We start from the raw sequence: 6,410 nt of genomic DNA, 5'->3' as shown, positions 1-6,410 counted from the left end.
GTGGTAATTCCGGCCAATGCATTACAAGATATGGTTAGATTCATTTCTTCTTTCTCTAGGGTTTGTTCTTGGTGTATATCCTATTCTTTTGATGTTTCTTGTTCCTTTTCTTCCTCCTCTTCAAAATCTATGTAAAATAATTTATTTTGAGCACACTTATGACCTTTTGGTGTATTTTCTATCACAATTGTAACAAAGCCCTTTTTCTCTTTTTTCTTCCAATTTTTGTGGTGTGAACCTTGTAGGTTGTGGAAAGCTAGGGGAAAAAACACTTCCATATTTATAGTTGTGAGTGGTAGGTTTCCTTGTTGCCATTATTTTGCTTTCCATTTTTCTTGCCAACCTGAATGCCTTCTCCAATGAATCAGGTTCCCAAAGGTGAACCTCTTTTTGTTGTAATCCTTTAATATCCCTATGAACACATCAATCCTATGCTCCTCTCGAATATATTTTACCCTTATATTCAGTTTTTGGAAGTCCTCAATGTGCTCCATCATTGAACCCTTTTGTTTGAGATTTATCAATTGGCTAAAAAAGTGTTTCTTTTTGTAGCCTCATAATGTGCTATCATTTATTCCCTAAAAATTTCCCGAGTAACAATTGTTTTACGAGAGCAAAGCCATTGATATCATACAAATTGATTGGGTTCCAAATATAAAGTTGCAATGCGTACTTTTTGTGTGTTTTTTACATTATGGAGATCAAAATATTGCTCCATCTGTAGTATCCATGTTATGGGATCCTTGCCATCAAACTTCCTCATTCAATATTTTGAACATGGTGGGTCTTCAATCCAACATTAGAGTCTGTGAAATCATGATTAACATTTCTTTTGTTCTCATCATGAGTTTCCTTCACTACCCTTTTACCATTAGTAAGCATTTCTTGTAGAAACTTTGTCAAATCTATCTTTAAATCTTCCATGTTGCCTTTAAGTTTTGCTTCTATCTTAGCTTCCATGCCATCCATCTTAACTTCTACACCATTCATCTTAGATTTTGCTCCATTCATCTTAGCTTCCATTCCTTTCTTTAAACCATCCATCTTAGCTTCTGTTACTTTTTGTTAGAGTGAAATTTGTTGCACTTGGTCTAGTAATTTTGATATATCATGTTGTATTTCTTCCTCTTATTCATGAGTCATGCTATACCTTTCAGGTTTCTTACTAGATGTTTCCATTTTATTTCTTCGGGGCATCAATTAATGATAAGTATGCTTCACTATGTCCTTTTAATTCCTTCAAACTAATTTTTCAAACCAAACTTATGCAAGATTTTAAAAAGATTACACACTTTTTTTTTGTCTTTGTAGGAGCTCTATATTGAATCTATTGTATCTATGTAATTGTGGATCTTCTAGGTTTGAAATGTTGTCCTGTGGCATCCCTATGCGTCTTCATTTCAACCCCATCATTTTGATCAAGATTGGATTCTCCAAAAAAGAGTTATGTCAAATCTCCCATGATAATTTGATTATAGACTAGTTCAGTAGAGCGAACTTGTATGAAGTCTCACGTGTCACTGTTTAGACCTCCAGACCTACAACTGATACAAAGAAAACTACTTTCCATCCTCTTTCTGTACTTTTTTACAAAATTTCAATCTGATGCTCAGAGAGAAATTTATGACGAGTTTCCCCAGGTAACCTTCTTGAGATATAATATGGGAGCATGTAAAAACCATAACTTCTTTGGATCATATCTCCTAAAATATATCGAGACAATATATGAAATTCATACCTGAGATTCATCGAGATTTTAGCTCAAATGGGTTTTAATTTTAGCTTATAAAACGTCATATAAAAAACGTTATAGAAAAAAATTCCATGATGACTTGTTTGGCGCAGCGAAACCCTAGAATCAAAAGTTCTGATACCAAAGTTATGCAACCAACTCACACAATAGAAGAAAATATAGATCAACGACTTCAAAATCAAATTCTTCGAGGGTGAAACCTCCTTTACATTACACAAATGAACAATTTTTGGATGATACAAATGACAAAACCTCCTTTCTAGATATAGGAGTCTAAGGGGTCATAATATAATCAAGCCGACATAACAATAATAATATAAGGGCACAAATATAACAATAGTGGGCTTCTATGGGACACAATAATAACAATATGAGGATAATAGGGGCACAATAATAACAATAAGGGCTAAAATGATAATAGTAATGGGGGATCACTAGTATTATAGGGACCTAACAGTCCCTTTCTGAAGGGAACTCCTATGGTGATGATGATGAACATGTGAGTAAGAAAAATTTCGGTCGTAAACCAAGTGTCAATATCATGGGTTTTGTCACACCCATTGAACCACCGACCAATTCTTCATGTGATATTCCATATGAGGCAGTTGATCAAGCGAATGAAAATGCAAACTTGATTTCAAATGATAATGCAACAAGATTAAACAATGAGCAATTGAGCATGCCAACCCAAGTAAGCCCACCATCATGGTTGGCAAAGGCCATGATGAATATCAACACACATAATGTGTCTACCACCAATGAGGAAAGCATGGACATGCCTTCACAACCATCAGAGTTGAACACCGAAATTGTTCATTATTTTGTGGACAATGGGTCACTAGAAGAGGAGCCTATTCAACATGAAGTACCTGAAGAAGACAACAATGGGGGCCAATTAGTTGTCCCGGAGGTTGAAAGCCAAGTGTTAGGTCTTGAGGAGCATGGGACATCAAAGAAGAGAATACTTGGTGCATTCCTAAAGTTACCAGTAGAGAGAGTGAAGGCCTCATCAAGGCACTCAACATCAGATTGTCTTCATTTGGGGAGGAGTTCACAGTTGCTCACATCTGAAGATTATATGAATTTATTGTTTGAGTCTGAACGTACAAAAAAATGAAATTCATGAATCTAAAAATAAAAATAAGGAGTTGGCCAAGGAAAAGAGAGATCCAAGGACTGCAGTAGTAGAAGCTCAAGCAAATGAAAGGTTGGAAAGAGAAAAAGCAAGGGAAGATAAGGAACATCATAAACAATTGGCAATGCAAGAAAGGGAGGAAAGAAAGGTTCAACAGTTGTTGGAAAAAGGAGGAGGGGTGACAAGCAGGGAAGACTATGGTCCAAGCCAATTTGAGGCAAATAGGATGTTGTCCAACACACTGCGCCACATTGCAGAGCACACACCATCATACCAAGACCTGATTAACATCCAAGTCCCCCGTTATTAGCCAGGGGTTATGCCCACCTCTTATACCCCTACAAGTGCAAGTTTAAATCCTAACTATGTTTATATGACACCTGCACTCATTGTTGGGGTTAGTAACACAAGTGGACACTTGGTCTATTCAATCCCTCCATGGATACAAGGAGGAAATTGGAGTCAAGCATATGGAAAAATTCAAGCACATCCTAATCAACCAATCTTGGGTAGTCCACCATACTTGGGTCAGGCAGGCAACTCAACAATTTTGGGCAATGTAGGAAATGGAGGCCATCAAACATAGGTGTGGTATGACATAACTTTTGTAACCACATCACAATGTAAATTTTGTATGGATGCAATATGCTGATTGGTTTAATAGTAGAAGATACACTTCTACACAGTTGATGATTATCAAGTTCAACATATTGAGGAATGAAAATGATAAAAAATACCATTCTCTTCTACACAGTTACATCCAATTTTACTTGATTTGAGAATGTTTGTTAATGGTCATTGTGATGATAAAGGAACAAAGGTAGATGAACAAAATTCAAGAATTTGAACTTTGTTGGGATAACATGATCTGTTGATAATTGAACTCTATTTGGATAATTTGATCAAAGTTAGATAACCTAAATTCAAGAATCTAAACTCTGTTGAATTTGAATTTGAATTCTAATTTCATTTTTTATTTTTATTTTTATTTTTTATTTTTTTCGATTTAGGTTTTTATTCTTTTTTCAATCATTAAAATCTATCTTTTTATTTAGAGAAAATCACTAACTCTAAAGCAATGAATCATTTAGTTTAATGTTTTCCTTGGAAGCTTTAGTTTATGGTTTTGTTAGGAGTCAGTAACAACAACATTTTTAGGCATCTTATTGCTAACCAACTTTTCTAGTTTGAATCACCCAGTTCCATACAACAACATACAAGCCCTAAAGCTAATTCTAAGCACCTTCTCTGATGAATCTACAAGCACTTTTCTCTGTTGCAATCACATATGGTGGTTGTATCTCCTCCTCACATAATTTTTTGGCCATGAAAAAACAGAGAGACTTCCAAACCTTTCTTTGGCACCACGAATATACAACTCACCATGAAAAAACAGAGAGACTTCCAAGCCTTTCTTTGGCACCATGAATATACAAATCACAACACGAGTTTAAACCATTTTGGGAGGGACATCATTACCCAAATTGAAAAGAGGGAGGGAGGGACTAAAGATAGTGAAGAAAATAACATGTATTTAGGCAGATTTTAAAATTTAAATCTAACAAACAAACAAACAAGCTAACAACATTTTACTGCTAACAATTTAAATGTATTATACTACTGACAATTGCTAACAATTTAAATGTATTATACTGCTAACAACTTCAATCAACATTATACTGCTAACAATTGCTAACAAAAATTATGCATCATTCAATTACACTGGTAACATAATCATAATCCAATCAAGTACCAATCATAATCCAGACTACTAATAACATGTACCCGCCATACCATCCACCATAAAAACCAGAAACTCTAACTCACTGAAGAAAATCGCATGTATTTAGGCAGTTTTAAATTTAAATCTAAAAAACAAAGAAACAAGCTAACAACATTTTACTACTAACAATTTAAATGTATTATACTGTTGACAACTACTAACAATTTAAATGTATTATACTGCTAACAACTGCTAACAAAATTTATGCATCATTCAATTACAATGGTAACATAATCATAATCCAATCAAGTACCAATCACAATCCACACTATTGATAGCATGTACCTACCATATCCTCCATCACAAAAACCAGAAACTATAACTCACTAGAAAAAAATATACCAACATAACCACACGACATCAACTGCAAACCAATACCATATCAACCTGCAAAGAAAAACACCACCCAAACAATCTAAGCAAGATCATAGCTAAGCCAATTAGAAACACCAACAGCCAAAAACCCTATTTACTTACAAAATTTCAATCAAGATCATGATCTACCTCCGCCATACCCTCCATCAAAAAAACCAGAAACTCTAACTCACTCAAAAAAATATACCAACATAACCACACGACATCATCTACAAACCAGTACCATATCAACTTGAAAAGAAAAACACCGCCCAAACAATCTCAACAAGATCATTGTCAGGCCAATTAGCAACACCAACAACCAAAAACCATGTTCACTTACAAAATTTCAATCAAGGCCATGATTTACCTTCGCCATACCCTCCATCACAAAAACCATAAACTCTAACTCACTAAAAAAAATATACCAACATAACCACACGACATCAACTACAAACTAGTACCATATCAACCTAAAAAGAAAAAAACCGTCCAAACTGTTAGAGTCGGTCTGTTCAGCCCTCCGTCAGAGATCAAAACCTCTTTTGTTGCAGTTCATTTTAGGTGTCTCATTCAGCTCAATCATCTTCATTCCATTAGGAGCATCGACCTTCTGATAGAAAGGTCTTGTCTCCATACTTCCCTCATGGCATGTACTTGTTGTTTCGTGTCTGATCATTAAAATTCATCAAAGTCAATTTTACAGTCATTATGGATGGTCTTTTGGTCAGCCAAGAGTCATGTCAGTCATTAGGTTTAGGGTTTCGCAAATTTTGTCTTCAAAGTGTCCAATAATACTAGCAGGCATATGAGGGAGGTTTGAAATAAGTTTTCATGATATAAATTTCATCGTCAATATGCTTGATCATGATTTTTCTTCAAAACTCTATTTTGAAGAAAAATCGTCCATTTTATCTTTGTAATAAATATGTAATTCTCAAAGCTCCTTCAGTTGTGAAATTCTTCAAGCGCAGCCCTGGTCTCCTTTGCCGAATCCAATGATAGCTATCCCTGCACAAAAAGACAAGAGGTTCATCATTCAGCTCAAAAAATCATAAAGGAAGCAAAAAACAGAGTTTCAGAGTGAAGTGTCAAAGTTTGCAACATGACAAATTGGTTTTTGAAATCAAGAGTTAAATCCTTGGCATATATATCATTTTTGTGTTCCAAGAGTTCATTTGCATACTAAATACATCAAAGAGCTAAATTGGAAACGTGGAGAAGCAACATAAAGCAATTTTGGTAAGCAAGTGAGGTTATTGGGTGAAAATCGCTCCAATTCAGTGGCGCGGAGCACTGGGTAGGAGGCGCGGCGCACCCACTAGGCGCGGCGCATTGGGCCGCATTTTGCAGTGTAAAACAACACTGGCGCGGCGCATTGGGGA

Source organism: Pinus tabuliformis, chromosome 3_2 (genome assembly GCF_031772625.1).
Source record: "Pinus tabuliformis cultivar Carrire ecotype Pingquan chromosome 3_2, CPIR1, whole genome shotgun sequence".
In the NCBI taxonomy this organism is placed as follows: Eukaryota; Viridiplantae; Streptophyta; class Pinopsida; order Pinales; family Pinaceae; genus Pinus; species Pinus tabuliformis.
This window is presented reverse-complemented; position numbering follows the sequence as displayed.